This window comes from Grus americana, chromosome 5, assembly GCF_028858705.1.
Source record: "Grus americana isolate bGruAme1 chromosome 5, bGruAme1.mat, whole genome shotgun sequence".
NCBI lineage: Eukaryota > Metazoa > Chordata > Aves > Gruiformes > Gruidae > Grus > Grus americana.
In genome coordinates this window covers 3,035,009-3,058,913 of record NC_072856.1, presented here as the reverse complement: position 1 = coordinate 3,058,913, position 23,905 = coordinate 3,035,009, and the positions used below count along the sequence as shown (strand labels likewise).

Here is a 23,905-nt window from a genome sequence, read left to right as displayed (position 1 = left end):
TGAATTTTCTTCAGATGTGATCCTGGGGGCTACTATATTATTTTAATTTATTTGCTGTGTTGCCAAAAATAGTCTCATTGTTAGCATTATTTTAATCAAATAAATAATATGCCAGTTTAAAAAGCAAAGCTTCAAATAGATGCTCTAGTTTTCTTATAAAATGATGAGTTATCTTTGTCCGAGAGGTGGGATTTGGAGGCACAGATCTCAGACTCTCCAGGTCTGCAAATCTGGGACAGTCCCCCGCCAAAGTGCCCTGTAGCTGGAGATTCCCAAGTTACGCCACTCCAGGGCAGCGCTCTAGGGAGGACACCGAAATATGGGTGTTTTGTTCCAAAGCCCAAAGAAACCAAGTTTTGAAATACAGAAATCGTCCACAAAATAGTTTTGGTTTTATTTTCCTCTATATAGAGCTGCTTAACTAGAGCAGTTTGCAAGCTTTCCAACACAGAGACCAGTTTCATTGATCAGCATCATTTGTAATCAGGTTTCATTTGAATTACCGAGGGTCCAGAAATCTCAGATGAGGAGCAGTTGTACAAACATAGGTCAAGTTGTGACCACTATTTTTCACCAGTGTCGGTAAGTATATTGGCAATACATGAAGCAATATAGTAGGCAAATAAAGGTCTAGTTCAGTTGCTGCCTTAATTTCTGAATAGCTGGGCAGGAACAACCCCTGGTCTCCGTTAGAACCATTAAACCAACTTGCATAGAGAGGAGGGAAGAAAGGCAGAAGGAACTACCTGGTCTTTCTACACTTAGTTTCTTTTCTTAATCAAGAGGGAAACAACAAACAAATGGTGACCCAGAAAGGATGCATACACTGTAGAAGAACTAGGGCAGGTGACCAGCCCGTGGTTTAGCCAAACTCCGGTGTAAGCAAAGCCACATGCCGTGTTCTCGCTATCTCTGCACCCATCTGTGTATGTCTGCAGCAAATATCCCTGCTTCCCAGTGACAGATGGTCTCTGAGCTTCTCTTATTCTAATTGCAGAAAAACTTACCTGATTTTTTCAGAAGGTAATTTTGAAAAAGGAACTCTGCTGATCTTATCTGCATCTTGCCTACTTATTTTCCAACCCAAGGTAAGCATATCTTGGGCTTTAACTTATAGAATCATAGAACGGTTTGGGTTGGAAGGGACCTTAAAGACCACCTATTTCCAAACCCCCTGCCATGGGCAGAGACACCCTCCACTAGCCCAGGTTGCCCAAAGCCCCATCCAACCTGGCCTTGAACACTGCCAGGGAGCCAGGGGCAGCCACAGCTTCTCTGGGCAACCTGTGCCAGGGCCTCACCACCCTCACAGGGAAGAATTTCTTCCTAATATGTCATCTAAATCTACCTTCCTTCAGCTTAACGCTGCTACCCCTTGTCCTATCACTCCATGCCCTTGTAAACAGTCCCTCTCCAGCTTTCTTGGAGGCCCCTTTAGGTACTGGAAGGCTGCTAAAAGATCTCCCTGGAACCTTCTCTTCTCCAGGGTGAACAAACTGGGCTTGAACCTGATCTCCTCCCACAGTGGGTGGTTCTTCATTCTCCCAGTCCCTGCCTTTGCCTTCTGCAACTTGGGCAGTGTGGCTAGAGCACTTGCTGGTGAAGACTGAAGGAAAGAATTCATTGAGTACCTCAGCTTTCTCCATATCCCTGGTAACCAGGTCTCCTGTTTCCTTCCAGAGAGGGCCCACATTTTCCCTAGTCTTCCATTTATCACCAATGCACCTACAGAAGCTTTTCTTGTTGTCCCTGACATCCCTGGCCAAATTTAATTCTATCAGGGCTTCAGCTTTCCTAACCTGATCCCTGGCTGCTCGAACAATTTCCCTGTATTCCTCCCAGGCTACCTGCCCTTGCTTCCACCCTCTGCAGGCTTCCTTTTTGTGTTTGAGTTTGTCCAAAAGCTCCTTGTTCATCCATGCAGGCCTCCTGGTGTTTTTGCCCAACTTCCTCTTTGTTGAGATGCATTGCTCCTGAGCTTGGAGGGGTGACCCTCAAATACTAACCAGCTGTCCTGGGCCCCTCTTCCCTCCAGGGCTTTCTCCCATGGTAGTCTACCAAGCAAATCCCTGAAGAAGCCAAAGTCTGCTGTCCTGAAGTCCAGGGTAGCAAGTTTGCTGTGCACCCTCCTCGCTGCCCTAAGGGTCTTTAAGTCCACCATTTCATGGTCACTGCAGCCAAGGCTGCCCTTGAGCTTCACATTCCCCACCAGCCCCTCCTTGTTGATGAGAACACGGTTCAGCATGGCACCTCTCCTCGTTGGCTCCTCTATCACTTGGAGAACGAAGTTATCATCAGTGCATTCCAGGTATCTCCTGGATTGCTTGTGCCCTCCTGTGTTGTCCCTCCAACAGATATACTCCAACCTGTGCAAGCAAGCCTGAGTTCATGGCTCGATTAAGGACATTCTTTAGGTTTGTGTATGTGAACGATGATGGTGACAACAGACTGGGGAAAAATATCTGCAGATTGAGAAAGGTTAAGTGATCTGCCAAGATGACCCAGACAGCACGGTGATTCTGTAGAACTGAAAAATAAATTATTCTCTTGACCTTTGAGATTTTGATTCAACTCATTGTAAAGATAAGTAACTCATTTTTACTAAATTATACCTAGCCAAAATTTAAGCAATCAAGACACAATAAAACTGATTAAAAGAATCAGTTTTCCTCGCTGACTACCAACACTTAATTATTGCCTTCAGTAAACAGCTCGAGAAATAAAAGATTACTTCTTAGGCAAGAAGAAAACAAAATGAGATACATGTTTATGACTACTATGCAGAAGTAGGGAAACAAAAAATATAAAGAATACTAATGTTTAAAGATACAGAATGATTCATAACAAACTCTTTGAGCTTTCGTTACTTAAATGCCAGGTGTGGTTTGGAATTTAACATTGAAAATAAATAGCATGCTAAATCACCCTGGAATAACTCCTTACAGTAGTTTTGATTTTGAAACCATTCTCCATTCAAAGAGAAATCCCATGAACATCTCCAGACAAGAATGACAAACTCTCTACATCAAAGCAGCATGACTTTTCAGCATCTTGTATCTTCCTTTTTCTGAAGTATCCCTCTCTCAACGCAGATCAAGACAAATATCAGCTTCCATGAACACATCACCGTGGAATCTTTTTGTGCCTTAGAGTCACAGAATTACCAAGTCATTTGGGTTGGAAGGGTCTCTGGAAATCTTTAGTCCAACCTCCTGCTCAATGCAGGTTCAGCGATGAGATCTGCTTGGGCTGCTCATTCCTTTATCCAGGTCTGTCTTGAAAACCACCAAGAGTAGAGACTACATAACCTCTCTGAGCAATCTCTGCCTGACTGTCCTCACGGGGAAAAACGTTTTCCTCATACTCAGTCTGAACTTCTCTTGTTTCAACTTGTAACTGTTGTCTCCATCACCTCCACCAGGTCAGAGAAAGACATAAGGTCCTTTTTCCCTCGTACTGATGCATGTAACAAAGGCATGACCAAACCATTTACAAAAACTTGACCCTACAAAGAAGGGCAAGGCCAGGACTAAGTTTAGAAACAACACTGGCAACCACGCTGGATGTACGGACAGCTTGGTCTTACTGAGGCCAACAGCAAAATGCAGCACTTTATCTGTATTTTGTCTTTAAAAAGAGCTGTAAGGGCTAAGATAAAACCAAAAGATTAACCTAGAACTACAGCTTCGTTCTGTAACCCCAAAGCTTCTTGAAAGTTAGCATATAAGCAAACATACATTTTGCAATCAATATGGTCTCACATATTCACACACTGCAAAACATACTCACATGTGTAAAGTTTTTTCAATCATACAAATCCATGCTGGCTGTTAAACCTACCATTGATAATATATTCCTTTCTTGTGCTTTTCAAGGGGAAATCACATTTAAAATTATTATTGACTGAATCTATAGTTTTATCTATGAACAGTCCAATCTCTAGTTTGCAACAGAGATTCAGGTAAATTTCAGCATCACCAAAAGTTCTGGATTTGTTTATATCACTTACAGTGATTTCTATACAAACTGTAATTTCTACCTGTTTCTCTAAGTCTCTGATTCAGTCACAGGTAATGTAAGTTCTAAAATGAGGCTGCTGGGAGAACCAGAAATACTTTAAACGGATTTATTTCTAATTGACTAGATTTCATGTTGATTGTACTCCTGTAAGACCTGATTAAGTGAATTCATTACCATTTATAATTTTATGATGCCATACTTCGGAGATTCCAGCCATGGAAATTATCACAGCCTAATCAAGATATGCAAACTGAATATAAAAGCACTTTAAAAAAAAAAATCTTGATTGAATCATGCTATAAAATACTCCTAATAAAAAACAGCATCTCTTAAATTCCAGGCGTATTACTATCAGTTTCTGCCATTAAGAAAGTATTTACTAAAAGTTCTTACTAAATGCTCCATCGGTATCGAGTTGCTGATACAGGATTTCACAGTCAGAAACTTTTGTGATGGCCACCTGCATGGGACCACGTTTCTCTAGGAACGAAGAGCAGCAGCCCAGGAATACCATACTTGAAAGGACTCCTAGATTTCCATAAAACTGGGGTCTGGCGTGACCCTATGAGATGCACCTTTTGCTTTGCTTAACTTCTTTCTATTTTACTGCTCAAATACTTCCACGTGCATTGCTAATCCAAACAATTTCTATGCAAAGCTCATTTCCTAACACTGCTGTTGATGCTGTCAGAGCTACCTATCCCTGCACCTCATTATAAGAGAAGAGTAACGTCTAGGCAGCTCTGCTTACCATGTAATGCACCTGTGCAGGGAAGGAAATAATTAAGCCCATCATGTGAACCAAATCCTTCAGGACATACCCATTAATGAGATTTACTCAACCCACTCTCTGCTTTACTGCTGCAGGAATGAGGGAGGCAGAGATAGAGAAAAGCCCCCCTTTTCAGTATTAATACAAAACCAGAAATACATTTTGTTCAATTCACACTTTTAAAGGAAAGAAGCATTAAAAAGAGATTTGTCTTTTTTTTTTTTTTTTTTTTACACACTTGTCTCATCTCAAAAGCTTTCCCCTAGGCCCTAATAAATCTAAACTCCTCTTCTCCATGTGGTTTTTCAGCCACACATGGAGAGTGACCAGTTCTGCCTCTGGAAGCACATCAGAGTTTAATTTTCTTATATGCTTTCATTTTTACTTCACAGTTTTGACATTCCTCCTGTCTCTCCCTTAGGTCACAGGGAGCCACCAGCTCCTCCTCAGGTTTTTGTATGAGAACCTGGGTTCCCTCCTGACTTCCCACCCAACAAACAGGTCAGCAGGGGCTGCCCTCTCCCACTGCAAACCTGCAACTATCAATATACCTGAAAGCTGCATTTCCTACCACTATAGCTAGCCTTTTCTTGGCATGCAGGGCTCCCCCCGCATCTACAGGAGGCACACAAGGCACCAGAGCTGCACAGCCACTGCCTCGGCAGGAGGACCAGGCAAGGTGGGATGGCCCTCAGACCAGCTCTTCTCGTAGCAGCACCCAGGCTGCTGACTTGGCTGCCCAGATCCACGCAGGCATCCAGGGTGTGGGACTGGATCTCCTATCTCCTAGCCTGAGGAACATTCATTAAATCATAGAGAATCAGAAAGACTACATACAAACATTCTGCTGTATGAAAAAAACCCATATATATCATAGAATGGTTTGGGTTGGGAGGGACCTCAAAGATCATCTAGTTCCAACCCGCCTGGCATGGGCAGAGGCACCCTCCACTAGCCCAGGTTGCCCAAAGCCCCATCCAACCTGGCCTTGAACACTGCCAGGGAGCCAGGGGCAGCCACAGCTTCTCTGGGCAACCTGTGCCAGGGCCTCACCACCCTCACAGTCAAGAATTTATTCCTAATTTCTCATCTAAATCTACCTTCTTTTAGTTTAAACCCATTACCCCTTGTCCTATCATTCCATGCGCTTGTAAAAAGTCCCTCTCCGGCTTTCCTGTAGCCCCTTTAGGTACTGGAAGGTGCTATAAGGTCTCCCCGGAGCCTTCTCCCCTCCAGGCTGAACAACCCCAACTCTCTCAGCCTGTCTTCTTAGGAGAGGTGCTCCAGCCCTCTGATCATCTTCGTGGCCTCCTCTGGACTCGCTCCAACAGCTCCATGTCTTTCTTGTACTGGGGACCCCAATACATATAATTGCACTATTTTGTATATTGTAATAAAGTCTGTTATATATATATACAGGTATGTAAAAAAACCCCAAACAAAAAAACCAACCCTAACCTAAAGACTCAAAACCATAGACTGATGTGTGCAACAAAGACCTATAATAATATTTTTAAGAAAACCACAGAACTGGGATGAAAGTTCCATTTCACTAACTACTCAAAGCACGTCAAGCACAGAGGAGCATTTACAGCCTATATCAAACATCACTGTCACTGCTGGCTCTCACTAAGAAACAGCACGGCGTGCTCAGTCATGAATGTCTGCTTTTCACATCCACAGTGACTGTGACTGCTATGAATGTAAATGGGAAAGAACAACATTAAAAAAAAAGGAAAAAAGACTGAAAGGTAAGAAAAGGCCTTACACAATCACATCTATATTTTAAGCTATATTTCAGTGTTTATATATTATCAAAGCTAGTTATGAGTAACTGTTGTTCCTTATGCTTCAGATTTATTTGAAAGTTAGTTCAGCCATACACTGCTGAGGTCTTTCTATTTCCCACAAACAGTTAAGTAGCACTGAGCCAATAATTTTAAAATTGAGTGACTTAAGTTTATTTTCCTGTTCTTAGAATGATTTCACATATTTCCTTTCACAAATGACACTTTCTCACTTTTGTATCCAATTCAAATATATACATCTCTTATCAGGAAGTGACAGCACAGACTCTGATGGATTATTTTGGTAATGCCACAGACTAAAGACCAGCTTGACTCTTGAAAAGCTCCTATCCACAACTGCAAACTCACACATTTCAGCCAATAAAAGATAACTATTCACATCAACTCAACACACTGTCAAATACAATACTTAAAATCCAAATTTGCGCACCTGTTTCTATACCATTACCTTTCTCTTCTGATTGGCATAAGTATTTATCTTTGATAGTGGCACTACCGCAGAAGCAAACAGTCAATTATTAAATGCCTGATAAGCTAGAAATTTTTGTTGTACTGGCCTTTGAGGTACACATAGTTTCTTAATCTTTCTCTCCTTTTTCCATTTCTACAGACTACTGCTCCAAATTATACTACTTTGTGTCACCACACGCTTTACGGCAATGTCTTTCACACATTTAGCATAATTTTTGTATTTTCACTCTCCTTCCAGTGCTCATCCAAAGATACTGTCAGGACTCACTGTCTTTGATCTGTGTTCATAACGTGCATTAACACAGACACCTGCAGCAGCCAATGCAAGAAAAGGCACCTTCAGTTTCTCTTATCACATAGAAAATGAGTTTTTTAGTTTTCAGATCATACAGAAATATCAAGCTTTACCAAAGGAGACGTAATTTTAAATCACTGTCCTTTTTGTTCTAGTTTTCTGATTTCTGAGTTTAAAGTTTCTATTTATTTTGTAATTGGACTGAAAGTCAATAAAATAATTCTAGTTTGAGAATCTGTTTTGTACATCAAATTATAAGTCACCTCCAGACTACTACCAAAACTGTTTAAATTATGTTTTACAAGAATCACAGAAGATTAAAAAAAAAGAAAAAAAGGAATACATAGAGACTAGAAGCCTTTCTGAATAGAAAACACTGAAAATGCAGCATACAGAAAAGATAAGAAAAAGATACAAGAAACACGTTTGTGCTGTGTGACAAGAGGCTCTACTCTCACTCCCTAGTCCATCAGCTCTCTCTCTAATACAAGAAGTATTATACCATTAGTCTATCTGCTAGTATATTCGGTAGGAGGAGGAAGAGAGCTGTTACGCATGAGGATAAAAATTAACAAGATCTGCCAACCGTCTTCACTACAGGCTATAGTTAAGCTGCAAATTCCTCTGCTCTGAGATCATTCTTGCAATCCACCCAACACCGTAAAGCAGGATGAGGAACGTTTTCCTTGTTGGGGAAATCAAGTAGGTTTTTCAAGAATTTTTGACCACCTGTTTACTGAAATCCAGCAAGACACACGGTTGAAGTCCTGGGCTGTAACCATAGGTTTGCCCACTTGACACAAGTAACTTAGATCATTTCTCTACAAAATTAGTTTGGCATACTTACCTGTCAATATACAGAAGAAAGCAATGGTGTCAAGATGATCGTCAGAATCTAACGCGCTCTCATCTCAGATTCCTGTAAAAAATACAGAAAGACGTAAAGATGACTGACGTGGAGAAAGAAATTCAGTGACCTAACAGCCACCCTAATTAAAAATCTATAAAGCAGAAATGCTCAGAGCACAAAGATTTTAGTCTGCAAGAAAGAGAGGAAGTTTATTACACTGCAAATTTCCAACATATTCATCATACTGTAACATAAATATTATGCATAGCTTTGCAAGGGCAGAGCCTGATGTAACATCACTCACTTCAGAGTGCTTCTGGCAGCATGAAGTCAGCATGAGAGCAAAAATAGGCTCTTTTGGTTATCAAGAAAGATGTAATTTCAGGCCAGATCTGACAGAAGGTGAAAGATGCTGCTCCACTGTTTCCCAGGGACATCTTCCTTGATTTAAGTCTTGCCAAAGCACTGAGTGTCCCGGGCACATTGATTTGCTGAACAACCCAAATTTGAGCAGAAGAGATGCTTGGTTTTTTTCCCCAAAGTCCACCTAAGATCCAGAAAGTAGGGTTTGCTGTTTCCAGCCCCCCAAAGGGATTCCCCAAATCAGCAGACATGTGCTGAGCGTCACAGCCCAGCTCTCAGCACAGTAAGGGATAGCCTATAACTAACTGGTAAGCTCTGAAGTGTGCGTCACTAGATTCAAACTTTATTGCCTTCATTGATGGGTAGAAGCTCATGCTGAAGAAAGTCTTGCCTATCATGTATTTCTGCCTTTTACAGATATAAATGGAGGGGAAAATGCAAAGATTTCCATTGAGGAAAGTAACTTTGACAAACTTTTTTACTTTTTCATGTACTCTGGTGTACAGTACTCCATCAAAAAATAATACTAGCTTCTGTTATATCTGTTACTTCTAACCACATTAAGAGGTCTAAAGAGACACTTTCTGTTAGACACAAGAGAAGTGTAAACCAGTCATGCAGCTCCAGAAAAAATACAGAACATGACCATAAGTGAAACTGAAATTACTCAAGGATAACTCTGTGAACATCATTGGCACCGCACCATTTACTCCAATAGAAATAAAAATTGAATTCACCTCAACTTCACCCCTCCTATTCTATGCTTTATTAGACCCTTCCCGCTGTGCACATTCAAGTAACAGTTAATGCTACACGTAGATGCAAACATTTAAGTAGACTTTCAGTGTATTTAAGCCCATTCTGTATTTTAAATAAAGATAGACTTTGACATATTTTACTAAAAATAAATCTATGCAAAAAGTTTTGAGTAAGAAGAAAATACTGACAAATCTGCCTCCAGCACCTGCATAATTCTGCACAGCTATCTTACAGCAACAACAAAAAAAAAAGCTATTTAAGGACATTCCACACACACACACGCTGAACTACTGTATTTTGTACCACATAGAAATAAGCTGCATTTGAGATTAAACCCAGTAGGTTTTGCATTTTTAGAGCAGGAGATATAAATGTGATCTCCACAATCGTGAACGTCACAGGAAAGGTAGGTAAGGAAAGATCATCAGCTGTTTCTCACAAGGCAAAACCCAGAATCCATACAAGGAGAGACGTCAGCAGATTAAAAGCAAAGCAAAAATCAACTAACCTAACAGATTCCTTCATCTCTGAGAGATGGGATAAACTGCTTCCATGTCTGAATCACCTCTTCTACATGCACCAGCTTTGTTTCTAAATGGATCCAGAGACAGAGGGGGAAGAATTGCCTGGGACTGGAAATATCCACCAGAGGTGAAACCTTCCAAAATTATTCTGAAATGCTGACACATCTGCTCAATGTATTCCAAAACCAAACTTTGTTCATTTTAGGAAAGATTTATAACTTGGTCAGTTTGGGATAAATATTGCTATGATTTACTAAAGGTGTATCCGCAGTAATAGTCTGAACCTTAAGCAAATATTTTGGAACTTTGTTGGTAAACAACACAAACAACAAAAGCAACATCAATGTTAAGCATTCAGCTGCTAAATACCCCACAAAAATAAAGGCTACAGAAATTCATTGCAGGGAAATTTTGCACTTCATTGTGGAAGAGAGGAGAATGCCAGCAGTTTGTTCTGTTTGGAGGCCAAATTCCATTTACAAAAGTACCCAGCAGTGTGACTCCATTTTGTATTTTGGATGTTAACTTATTTTTCACAGTGCTCTTCAGAGCAAAGCCTAAGAATAAGAAAATCAATGTGAAAAACAGTGGTTTGCCAACAGCTAGGAAGAGCTCTTTAAATGAGAGTATTTGTATATTGCAAATTCATAGAAAACAAATTAAATGGTGCCAGTACTGGCTCCTTAACGAGGCTGGGTGAAGATACACAGTGGAGAAAGACACCATCACTGGAAAAGCGAGCAACTGTCCTATCTTTCTGCAAAAGGATTCTCTTAACACACACATGCGGACAAAAATTCCTGAGTCTCCCCAAGATCCTGCTGCTGCTTCTCCTCAAGCACAGGATCAGTAAAGCAGAAGCTCCTCTTCACCTCAGACCCCCCAACGCATCCCTACATAAATCTCTGTACTGTGAAATTCCAAGTTACTCACACATCCCTAGCACTTCCTACCGCAACAGGTTTCTCTTCCAAACGTTTCTTTCGTGTGTGGCTGGGTGAAAGCTGCACACAGGCTCGTCCATCCATCGGGCGATACACCAAACACGATAGGCGACTGATGGCCTCGTGCCTTTCCCTCTGTGGGAGCTCTAGTGTGGGTCTCTCCCACACCCAATCACCCATTTTTAACAGGTTTGTAGGAACATAAAACCTTCAGAGATTTCTGTTCCTTTAAAAAAAAATTTAGCTGAAGTTGAACAATAAATTCAAAAGCCATTGGAAAGTAGAAGGAGAAGGAGGGGAGAAACAACTGACAGCACAGTCACATAAGCCATTTTCCTTATGAAATCAATCTAAAAAATACCAAAGCATCACTCCAAGCCAAAAGAGAGAAGAACGGTACTGTTAGTTATTTCCACGTGATTCAGTGCTGTATAACAGTGAAGAGATCTGACATTTTTGCAGTGTGCAATGTAGCAATAGTAACTTGGTTCAGGGAGCAGTATAGCTGCAGCCATGCGGTATTTATAGTTCTCTCTCCTCAGCTTCTTAGTGCTGCTCCTTTCCCCGCTGGCAAATTAGCCGGGATGCTGCCTCCCAAACGCAGTGCGCTGCAGCTGCTTCCACTGCTGGAGGAAAGCCTTTGCTGTGCCAGCATGCTGCAGAATAAACGTTCCCAAAAAAGGACACAGGTCAAATCTTCCCCCAGATTTGGCAAGTTTCAAAATTAGAAAAGTTCCAGTATTTGTATGAATTTTAACAAGTGGAATGAAAATGTCAAAGTTTTCACATTCCTTTATTTTTCATGGTAATATGTATGTTTAATGAATCTTCCTATATAGGAAGATAACCTCGTTTGTGGGCATTTCCCTATGCTTAGGTGCACATCTAGGCAAGTCAAAGTTATTAACTAATAAGAGCAAAGCTCAAGTAAATTCAACTGAGGAGATAAGGCATTTCTCTAAGCTCCTCTTCAGACAAACGTACATTTATTCTGCCAGTATTCTGACTCACGCAAAGTCAAGAAAATCACACAAAGTTAACAAAAAACATACAACCAGATTAGCAAACTCGAGTGAATTTTTCTGCATAACTTCTTAGCAGTATTCCAATGCCAGAGCGGCCCCAGTTTCTGGTTCTGAACTGGCTCCCAGCTGACCAGCCAGCTTATCTGCACAGATGTCTGCACAGCCACAGAAATATCCATCTCTGGAAATTTATGAGAATGGCACAGAAAACGGGTATACTGAAACACTCAAAAATGAAGCATTTGGGAGCATTTGACTACAGGTTTAACATGTTTTAATTAATACAATTTAAACTGACACATTTCATTAATTTATCCCTAACTTTTCTGAACACAAACCACCCTCACAATCTCAATGCTATCATAGGATCCTAAGTGTTCCTTCTCTATTTTCACGTACACAAAAATACGTTATCAACCTGCAAGCCCCTCTTATTTGCTCAGAAGCTTACATTACTTGCAGCTTCTGAAATCAAAGATAATTTATATAATGTCTACCATTATATGAATACCAGAAGAATTCACACAACTATAGAATACTCTACACAACCTAGTCTAGTTAAAATTGGTTAAAGCCGTTGGATTACGCTACATGAAGGTACTAACTGCTGCTTTAACAGTATACTCTTATAATTTATAGAAAGCTAAAAGCACTTTGCACTGTAGGGCTCCAGGCAGTCCATTAGTTTAGTAATACTCAGAGACTCCCAGATGTCTTTAATACTAATAGACCCCAAACACACATACTCAGTTCTGCACTTTTTTCCCCCCATGTTAAATTGAGAGCTCAAACACTGAGGTAAGTACTAGGACCACGGCTCGCGTCTCTGGCACATATGTTCGTGAGGGATTCAAATGCTGCTTGAGAGACTTAGTAAGCAAACCTGATTTCATTCCAGCTCAGCAAAGAATAAAGTGACAAGCTGAAAAATGAATTTAGCAAGGGAAGAGCTATCTGAGATTTTCAGAGACTACTATCATCTAATTCTGCCATTATATAAAGCCAGAGCAAACAAAGAAAGTCTGTTCAGAAGGTTGAAATGTGAACAGAGTCAGGAAAACAGTTCGAAGAAGTGGAGAAACAGTTATTTTATTCATCCGGAGAGACCATATTTGGGTATATATTTAAAATTCAGAACAGAAAGAACTCCACATGGACCTTTTTAGAACTAAATATGAAGTCTACAGCTGCTTGAAGACTTACTGAAATGAATTCACATATTTGTGAATCTCTTGGTTTTTTGCTATGCTCGACTACTCTAATCTTTTTTTCCTCAGCAGTCTAAACATAACAGCTCAAATGCTTCTATATTGTGTGGTAGTAGAGAATGGTCTTCAAAAATGCCAGATGCTTTGCAGCTTCAGATTATTCACCACTTATGGCAGCAAGTTCATGCTAACAGCAAAAAATAAGATTTAATTCCTGTCTAAATACAGACTAGATAAGTATTGTGTATGTGAAATTAACAGTATAAAGAGACAGAGAACCTCCACAGTTCCACACATTGCCTCTTCAAAGACACTTAACAGACACAGGAAAAAAGGCAGCATCACGAATTTGGGCAATAGAACATGCTAAAACGAGACAAGTTAGCACAAAACCAGGAAAGTTCCACATAAGCGTAAAGCAGACGCACAGAAGAGATTTCTTAGCACCCCTTTCTACTCAGGCACTAAATGGCTTTGTCCAACTCCCTGGACTTGGAGGAGGAGGAGGGAAAACAAGGTGCAAAGTCGTGAGCAGGACATTATCCCACCTGTCTGAGCTGTGCTCAGAGTCACCTCACTGGCCAGTTCAGCAGACCCAGATCATTTCCATGAGAGACTCTGCCTGGACTGTGCAACAGCAGGGGACTAAACAAGGGCTATTTTCACTTGTCCTGGAGTTTTATGCAATGTTCTTGACTCCACTTGCTACAGCTGACTTGACTTTACTAGCCCTTATTAACCTGTTTCCAAAATACTTAGCAAATTAAATAGTTGTTAGACCTCAGTAGTTTTGACCTGCATGCAAACTGCAGATCTCTTAACACCTTGGCCATGCATAATGCAGAAGGAATAGTGCACAGGTGAAGTTAAAAGTATATGCAAATCCCTTGCTGAAAGTCAGTGACACACTTTGTCTTTGCTCCACGGCCACATGAGCTGAGCACCACTGGCCAGAAGATTATGACCGCTTGCAAGTAGAAAACAAATAGTCAGGGGCTTTAAATAGGACAAGCACAAGAGGAGGTAAAAATCCTTCCCAAACTCAAAATGCTGCTGGGCAATACTGCTGCCCCAATAGTCTTGCAGAACTTGTAATCCAATGTGTCATTGTGCTGCTTTACACCAGAGATTTCCAGGGTACAGGAGCTATAGGAGGAACCCTCGGGGCAGCAGCTTTCTAGATTTCCTTCCTCCTCTCATAAAGTGGGACAGCCACAAATTCAGAGCATACCACTCATGGCTGCTGGCTTCTCTAACAGATTACTTAGTGTAGTATAACTTTCATTAAAAAGGTCCCTTTAGGGAAAACACTGAAAAGTCAGGATGAGAACAGCTTGCAAGATATTTAAATAGCAGTTGTATTCCAAACAGTTGGACTGACAATCACCTGAAGCAAAGCATGGTTTACCTTATATGATAAGGATTCTTGAGACCTCTGAGCATGTTATCAACTAAGGAGAATTCAAATAGGAAGAGACCACATGAAGCAATTTTTTCACCTGGCACTTCATTAAGGGATGGTCCATGGCCACTAAAACAATTGCAGTACACTCAATACTCAGGCTGAGCATTAAAGTCAAGCTCAAGACTAAAATGTACACTGCCAACAATCCTTTTCCATCCCTAAAAAATATCTAGATGTCTTGCTAATAGTCTATGTGAAACCTATTCGATGCCTATGTTCAATATTTCTGAAATGAAACATTTTCACTCCAAAACATAAGCTTATGGAGACTCATATTACTAGAAAGTCATGACATATAAAGAATAATATAATGCCAAGCAGCTTAAATTCTGAGCTTATGATAATGAAACAAAGACTCGAATCAGATCCTGCATTTTTGTTGCCTGTTTGTAGTAGGTTAAAAAAAAATCTTCAGTTATGGAAAAAAAATGTGTCCTTCCTATGCTCATCTAAACACAAAATGGCAATATAATTAAAGTAGTAAGTATTACTGCAAATTATAAGCAATCAGCGATGAAAGAAAAATGTGTCATCCTCAGTTCATGGCTCGTAATTATTTCATTTCCCAAATACTGCAAAATCCATGATAACTAATAAATAATAAAAGCTTTTCGAAAAGCCAGAAGGTGCTCACCTCAGGTAGAATTTTTCATGTGTACTTGTTTTGGCTGGGATAGAGTTAATTTTCTTCACAGCAGCTAGTGTGGGGCTATGGTTTGGGTTTGTGCTGACAACAGTGTGGAGAACACAGAGATGTTTTTGTTACTGCTCAGCAGCACTTACACAGAGCCAAGGCCTTTTCTGCTTCTCACCCCACCCCACCAGTGAGGAGGCTGGGGGTGCGCAAGGGTTGGGAGGGGACACAGCCGGGACAGCTGACCCCAGTGACCAGAGGATATGCCATACCACATGAGGTCATGCTCAGCATATAAAGCTGGGGGAAGGAGGAGGAAGGGGGGGATGTTCAGAGTGATGGCATTTGTCTTCCCGAGGCACCGTTATGTGTGATGGAGCCCTGCTTTCCTGGGGATGGCTGAACACCTGCCTGCCCGTGGGAAGTGGGGAATGAATTCCTTGGTTTGCTTTGCTTGTGTGCACAGCTTCTGCTTTCTCTGTTAAGCTATCTTTATCTCAACCCATGAGTTTTCTCACTTTTACCCTTCTGACCCCATCCCACTGCAGGGGAGTGAGCGAGCGGCTGCATGAGGCTTAATTGTCAGCAGGGGTTAAACCACGACATCATGTAACTCATCAGAGCTGTCTAACTCAATGAAGCCAATCCTAAATTTTACACTGCAAAATTTCTACTCTTGTTCTATGAGAAGGAGGACAACTTGGAAACTCAGACTCACACAAAGACTTGTACCTATTTTCTACCTATACCTGCAACTGGATTTTGAGTCTAAACTCAAAGGAAAGCCTATCAATTTTATTTACCAAACAAAAGTGTGTTGCCTGTTTTTTGGACTTCAGCACATTCAGAGGGTTGTAAATGTTACCTGCTGTTGACCAAAAAGAAAAAAAAAATTTTCAAGAAGTGAATGAAATCCACAGATTACAATTACCTAAAAGAAAGAAACTGCCTTAATCTACTCAAACTAGCAGAGTACTGTATTTGTCATCCTTACAGCAGTCCAGATGGCTCCACTTTATTTACGTGTACCATCTAAACAATCATTTGCTGCGTTGTGGAAACCCTTGTTACCGTTTTGACAACAGGAGGGAGATTACTCCCCCTTGGTTATCAATCACAAATCACTGAAGGCAGCTGCAGCCTCTGTTTCCTTATCATTCTCTTAAAGACAGGAATCTTAGTGAAAGATGGGAATTTATTAACTTTCCTGACTGAGCTATGGTAAGTGAAGAGAGATGAAGGATGGAGTAAGGAAAGGGAGAGAAACCAGAGTTGTAGCTGACCTGTGTAAGGAGAGCAAACCTGCTCAGAAGTAAATTATTCAACTGCCAGGTCTTGCCTGCAACTCCAGTGGTGTAAATACACAGGTCAATCCATTCCCATTCGCCCAGTTTATTGGCAACACATTTAGGTTTGTGCAAGAGAAGAAGGATTGTTAGAATTTGGGGGGGTTGGGTTAAAAATTTGGTTAAGAAAAACATTTGCCATTATCAGAGGAAATAAACTGGGTTATATCATGCTAGCGGTATTTAAAGGAAATAGAAATGCAAGATAAAATGCAGCAATATATTTCAAATAATTTGATCAACCTGTCATGGAGGATTAAACTGTTCTTACTAAAAAATACTATGACAGCCATGTCAAGAATAAAGAAAACATTTGTGCTAATTTAAAATTTTGTTAAGGTGTAGCACGTAAATCACCATGCATATAACAAGCTACAAAGGTTAAGAGCTGCTGCCGCATGATCTCAAGAAATTCATCAGGCCTAATTAATCTGACGGTGCACAGTCTCTTCATGGAGAAAATTACAAGCAAAATAAACAAGAAAAAGTGAAAACCACACAACTTAAAAATCATGTATGTTGCTTGTCAAAATATAAGTTGCTCAGTTTATCCCAGGCGACCAGGGATATGTTCTTCTCATTCCATTAACACAGCACAGAGAAAGATGCCCTTTAGATGAGCAGTGCGCGAGCCTTTCCTTGTAGCAGACTGCAGGCAGACTCCTGGAGGGCGTTTGCCTCCCCAAATGCAATCGGTCAGTTCAACAGGATCTGGGACATAGCTTCCTAATCCAGCCTTGGATTTACTTGTAAAACATGGTGAGCTGGAAGGGAACCAGATGAGGAGATAAAACCACAAGCAAACACAAGCCTCCTAGCATGCTATGAGCACAGTTTGCAAATGAGACTTAACAGTAAAAGTAGGTATAGCAAGTAACAAAACATTCCCGTGAATTTTCTGAGCTGCCTAAATGGGATTAATCTCCATGTATGTTGGAGAGTATTCAACAAGATTAGACTCATTTATACGGCAACACGTTTATGTGCTTTAACACAGTAGATATGTAGAGCGGAAGCAGATCTTAGGCATCTGTACCGACAATACATTGCCTTTTAAATAGTTTTACTCTAGAATAGGATTCTCTCCCATATGAACACAGATAGCAAACAAAGAAGGTTCAATGAAACTGGAAGCACAACAAATGGAAGAATACAAAAGCTTTCCACAACTTATGAATTCACAAGTCTCTGCTCGTTTTGGATAGACACATGCAAGCAATGCATTAAGACCACAATCTCGGTTCAAAACAATCAAGTATCAATTCTGAGTCTCACTAACAACCCATCATCCCCAGGGAAGCCACTGTTCCCAGGCAAACACATCATCTCTGGTAAAGGGATGGGAGAAAGGAGAATAAAATTGACAGATGTACAGAAATCTCAGCAGAGCTCTCAAGTTAGACAAATAAAACCCATGCCAGTCAACCAAATTATGCAACGCTTATTTACTTTTGCTGCAAATACACTGAAGTTTTCATGACAAAATAATTACAGCACAAAAGGAGACCCCTAAGAAGGCAACCTCTAGCATTTTATGTAAAGGACGCTTGACTCCAGCTGTCTCCAATCGAGCACCCGTGAGACACAGCTGCACCGTGTGGACTCCCCCTCATAAAACACAACATCTCAGTGACAGCATTACCCATGTTTGTGTGCTGTTACCGATACTAAGACATGAGCTTTGGACCGGTGTATCAGCGATGCACTGGTTTTACTCTCTGCAGTAAGCTGTTGCACCAGCGCTGAGTTCTGGCAGGCAGCTTTACACCCATCCATCTCCCCGCTGCACAGTTGCACCTCCCTCATGTGGACAGTGTGATCCCTGTCCCAACGAGCCTCGTTTGGCTTTTTGCTAGTTATGTGCCTAGCTAGACATGGCTGGATATATCACATATGCTGACTCGGCCCATTTATTATCAAAGTATTGAATTTAAGGTCTGCTGACTTGAATTCTATGGAGAAGTAAAAAATATCGTCCCTTCTCTGAATCACCACACAGATATTTAGCACATTAGTGGAACTTCATTTATTAATACCAACAAAGTATCTGAGCCATTGATATAAAATCCTTGCTCATGTAACATATTGCAGTAAACTGAGTTACACCAGGCATCACTTTGTTTATTTGTCTGGATTTTCCAGTGAGGATCTACCACACAGAACATCAGCTGTTATATCCACAGGGGATTTATTCGGCATTGTATCCCTACTCATAGTATGAATGTAATTTAGGGTCTTCAATTTTTACAAACTTGGATCTGTCTAGAATACAAAAAGTGTAAATACAATTAAAGAAAGCACATACATTTTTCCCTTTCAAATACGAGTCACACTGCCTTTTGTCACATGTTTCTTCTATTCACAGCTTGTTCCATTCCCTGGTTTTATCTGCCTATATACATGTTAATTAGTCTTGTCCACGTGACCTAGTTTTGTTATCCACAAATCTGTTTGTTTAACCCCATAAATACCGTGAAATAATATAATACTAACAAAATTTATCCTCAAAAAATAAGGTATTGAAAAAGTCAGATATACCTATAAAAAGACACTGAGTGACTACAGATCACTAAACCAGCTCTACAAATACGTAGATTGCTATATGGGGAACTGACCTTCCATGCAGGGGAAAAAAAAAAAATGTTAATATGCCCCAAAGCAGTATATGGCCACGTAGCCTGTTAAGTGAATTCAAATATTCATATACACAGGGTAGTTGTAACCTCTGTTTGAGTGATCTTTACCCTGAGAAACAGAGTATTTTGAGTCATATGCAATCTCGGACAGAAACAACTCTTCCCTTCCTCCCCCCGCAAACTCAAGGAGTACGTCTGTCAGGAAGTAAGCAAAGCTAACGCTGCACGGTATCACCCCGACCTAAGCCACAATTCCAAGGTGCACCACAGACTTAAAAAGAAAAAGTATCTGAAACTGTGAAGAGCAGATCCATGCATGCGAAATACAAACATTCACTGAAAGATGCATATGTCTTCCATTAAGCAATTCTTTAATCTCTAGGTGACCAAGTACACTCTTCTGGCTACATGAAAGAAATGAATAAAAGCAGGGTGTATAAAATAGCTGCAAAAGCCACAGAGTAAATATTGGCAATAATCCACAGAGTAAGATCTGAGCAGCCTCACATCTCTGAGCTATCCTGAGGGATTCCCAAGAGAGCTCTTCTGCCAAAGAACAGCTCTGGGTCTATTTCCTACACAGAAGGAATCACTAGCTGTCCACGGAGCTACATCAAATAGCAAAATTTACATCACTCTCAGACGGTTTCCAGCTTAACGCTCAACAAGGTCTAGGAGAAATCTGAAGGGAGGAAAGAAGCTGGCTGCAGGGAGCAGCAGGAGAAAGTGATGACTGGGTAAGAAAATGGCAGATCGAATAAGAAGTTGATAAATATGAAGTGACATGGGCAAAGCCAGCTCTACACATAGGGCAATGGAAATTGAGCTAATTACTGCCATTCAAGACAGACAGTATTTTGCAAATGTCAGTTTTATGCACTGCATTCACAAGAATAACTACAATATTAGGAAAGAAATAAAGAACAAAAGAAAAGATATTAAGTCACATTATAAATACGTAAAATGCAGGTCCTGGCCCTATTCTTTCCCTATCTTCCTCTGCTTCCTCCCAGTCTTAAAAGGGCTAGGGGGGGACTAGAAAAGATACATCAAGTTGGCCAAGAAAATAAATATATAAAACAGTTAGCATGCACATAAGGAAAAAAAAAATGTATTAGAACTTCTTAAGCCTGGGGAAAGTTTACTGAGAGGTACGTACCATTATGAGTGCCTGGAGAAAACGAGAAAAGTACTTACTACCTCCTCTAGTAAAAGGAGTAAGAAACAGCAAGTGAGTCTCAGAAGCTCAAAATACATCATGAAGCTGAGGAACTCGCTGCCACAGGATGCCATCGGTCACTGAAGCTCAACATATGTTCAAAGTGCAACTGAACACATTCCTAGAGCAAAACTCATCAAGGGCTCTGAAGTTACTCCAAGGTTACGGGCCGTAGCTTCAGCTGGGAGACATACCATGAGTATTATGGCAAAACCATGACTCTAACCTATCCAATGTTATCTAGTCAAAATCTATTTGGGTATCATATTAACAAGCCTTCCTGCCACGCTCCAGTTTGGCCATACCTTGCATTGCAAGTCGTCTCCATCTCTCTCTGCCTCTCACCTTCCTTGCCAGCAGTGTGACGTGAGTGGATGCTATCTACACAGCATCTCAACTCCAATGAGTCATGCCATTACACTTTCTTATTGGTATTATGAACATTATACAACATGACCAATCACAGATAAATTAGAAGAAATTAATATGGCACTGAAAAGGAGAACAGAGAACATTCTCTAAACATAAATTTTTGCATGGAAATTACAATTACTTGATTATTAGTAGGAAACAGAAAAGTGAATAAACAGTATTGGGTGGGAAAACAATAAGGACTATGTTTATAGCAGTATTTTTCAGATAAATCTTCAGAGGACAAATCACATGAGTATCTTGCATGCCTCATTAGTACCAATAAATGCAAACACAATAGTAAGCAACCCGAATTAAGTATCATCACTAAGTGCTAATAGAATCAGTTGTTAATGACCTATTAGCATCATAATTAGCAGATTGGATATTTATGCTCATTATCTATCATTTAATTTGCAAACAGTATTTTGAATAACTTCAACCACAACATTATCAGTAAAAGTCCCACCTGAAATGTAACATTTTCAGTTAAGAGGTTACTGAGTTTCCCCATAATGCACTAAGGTTTACTTCTGGAGCTCCTAGATGCTTTGAAAACCTGCTATCCATCAAGACATTGTTTCATAGCAGAGGAAAAAAAAAAAAATCAGATTCTCCTCTCCCCAAATAAAGCGCAATTCCTAGGTGTCTTCCAACAGCCGTCAGTCGTGCTGACAATGCTTTGTTGCCAGCATTGACCAGGTTTCCTTACCACACGGAGCAGAGAACTGCAAGGCTGAGTTCCACAATATTCAGCTGTAGTGGTCTGGGTTTAACCCAGTGCTACTCAGTATTAGTGGAAATCTCTTTGCTGTTGAAGTACCACACAGTTGTACGTGAATGATGTCATTCAATGATTCAGAGGAGACGTTCAAGGTTTTTTTCTATACTTCTCTCAAACCTCAAGTATGTTATTTTCCTTACCATCTCAAACCTATATAACCTAATCCCCTTTACCAAGAGGTCTCTACTACAATACTGATCACCTCTGTTCAAAAATAAAGGATACAGTTACAACATTTGAATTGTTGCTTATTAAAGGACAGCCAGCATTCATGAGAACCCCTATAACGAGGTCTAATGCAAGTGTTCTATAGCTCCACACTACCCTTTTCTCCTTGCATGGCTTAAGTCAGAATAAGCCCAGAAAATTCAAAGGATGATAATGTTTGACTTTCAGCTTGACCGCTCTTTGGCTCCTCTAGCTGTAGGACTGTTCTGCAAAGGGACCAGTCCTGCTCCTTCCACCCACGCCCAGCCCTGAGCAATACCTGCCCTGTCTCTCTCTTTCCCATATTTGCCTGGCCCAAAGATTTTTACAGCTTCTGCTTTTAACTGCCTGTTAAATTTCTGTTGAGAAAGGGAGAAAACTTTTACCAAAGACTTCAATAGGTTACTCTTCCCTTCTTGCATGGCCACCAATGACATTTACAACAGCAATCTCCACAGCAACTCTGGAATACATTCCAGTAAATAAGAAAGAAAACGCAGAGCAGTTAAAGGGTTTTTTCCTGGCATGGGATAAAGTGGATATGAATGCTCTGGGTAAAACAAACTAAAATCTAACTTTCGTATTTCTTTTGCCATAACAAAGTTTCTAAAATCCTACTGAACCAACCTAACTTTGTTTGCAGCTTCTTTTCAGAAGTATGCCAGCAGAACCAAAATAACATTTATTTTGGTAGAACTAAGAGTCAGCAGAAGCTCTTCTGCATGCTTCTCTGATCTTGAGTTTAAACATACTACACAAAAGCCTTGTAACTAATGCCTGATTTGGGGATAGCTGTCATTATTGTGCCTTGGGATGCAATAGTTAAAACCAAACCAAACAAAAAAGGTCCCAATGCACATAACTCTCTACTGGTTACACATAATTTTGCTATCACTCATTTTGAAACACAATCTTTTCAACCTTTTCAAGAAATTGAAACCAATTTTTCTTGGGCTACCTCACTCTCTTCTCTTTACAGAAACCTAAGCATTTTACAAAGAACAGGTCACCTTAATTACATTATTTAGGAGACCTCACTGAATGGTCCTTGGGGCAACATGTTCCATCAAGACCTGAGAAATCACAACAACCTTTGCAACAGGAGAGTAGTACATGGAAATGTAATTTCAAGCATTCCAGTGAGGTCTATATATTGCCAGAAGTGACAATACCAGAAGTCCATGTACCTCTGAGCAGCTCCAGCAAGGGAACGCAGACATCCTGTTGGCATTCATCCGACTGAACCACTGATCAGTGCACCTAGAATACTTCTTAGCTAGTTTAGTGAATCTTCTGAAAGCATTCTAATCCAGCGAGGCTGCCAGGAATTTGCCACACACTGTCCTTTTTAAGAAAGCCTGACTTAAAGGTGTGTTCCCATTACCTGCCAGTCCTTTAATTAAATGCTCCACATCCAGAAACTAGAGCAGGAATTTACATCCCCACCCTGTTCCAGACCACCAGTTCTCCCTGGCATAGTAGCCAGTCCATACTGGGTACATCCTGACTCTGGAAAGGATGCCAGGGCTACACGTTCTTTTAGCAAAATGCCATACACTAATGAACAAGTTATTTTGGTCTTCCTCACCCACAGGTGAATTAATGAAGAAATTTAGGAGAAACAATTAACTGATTATCATCGGTAGAAAAAAAACTAGTGTGTAACATTCAGTGAATAAATTTCTTCAGGAAAAATAAATTCAATTACACTTTCTCAGCTTCATAAACTATTTTCCAGCAAGTTTTTAGCTGACCACTTCAGGCAGATTGAATATCAGGTAAATTAGGGCCAAATGCACATAAAGAAGGTGGTTAGTGCATTCTCTGCCCCTAAGCAAGATAAAATAGACCTAGGTATATGCTAGCAGGTATCTCTTACTTGTTCTTACAAGTGTTAAGTGACAGAGACTTTACAAGCTCCCTAAGGTGTCTGAAACGAAAATAAGCATTAAAAAAAAACAACCCTTATACACACAGGCAGAGTACAAGGTGTAGCACCCACTGTATCAGCCTCTCAGACTTTCACACGGCAGAAGTATCAAGTGTACAAGATAGCCATGAAGCAAAAATGTACGTTTTTTTCTTCCTGCAACAAATTGCAGCCAATATTTATGGTTACCTAATAAACTCACTTCAATGGTTACCTGACTCTTTTGCTAAATGC

At 40.5% G+C, this 23,905-nt stretch overlaps 1 protein-coding gene across 2 annotated transcripts in view; it reads right to left on the bottom strand.

The window, feature by feature from the left end:
- The window catches only part of SHANK2 (SH3 and multiple ankyrin repeat domains 2), a 359,705-nt gene that overhangs the window by 323,675 nt on the left and 12,125 nt on the right, over positions 1-23,905 (bottom strand). For both annotated transcript variants that reach the window (XM_054827796.1, XM_054827797.1), the window contains exon 3: positions 8,214-8,285. The gene's annotated coding sequence lies outside the window, so the exon portion shown is untranslated. The remainder of the gene's footprint in view (positions 1-8,213; positions 8,286-23,905) is intronic.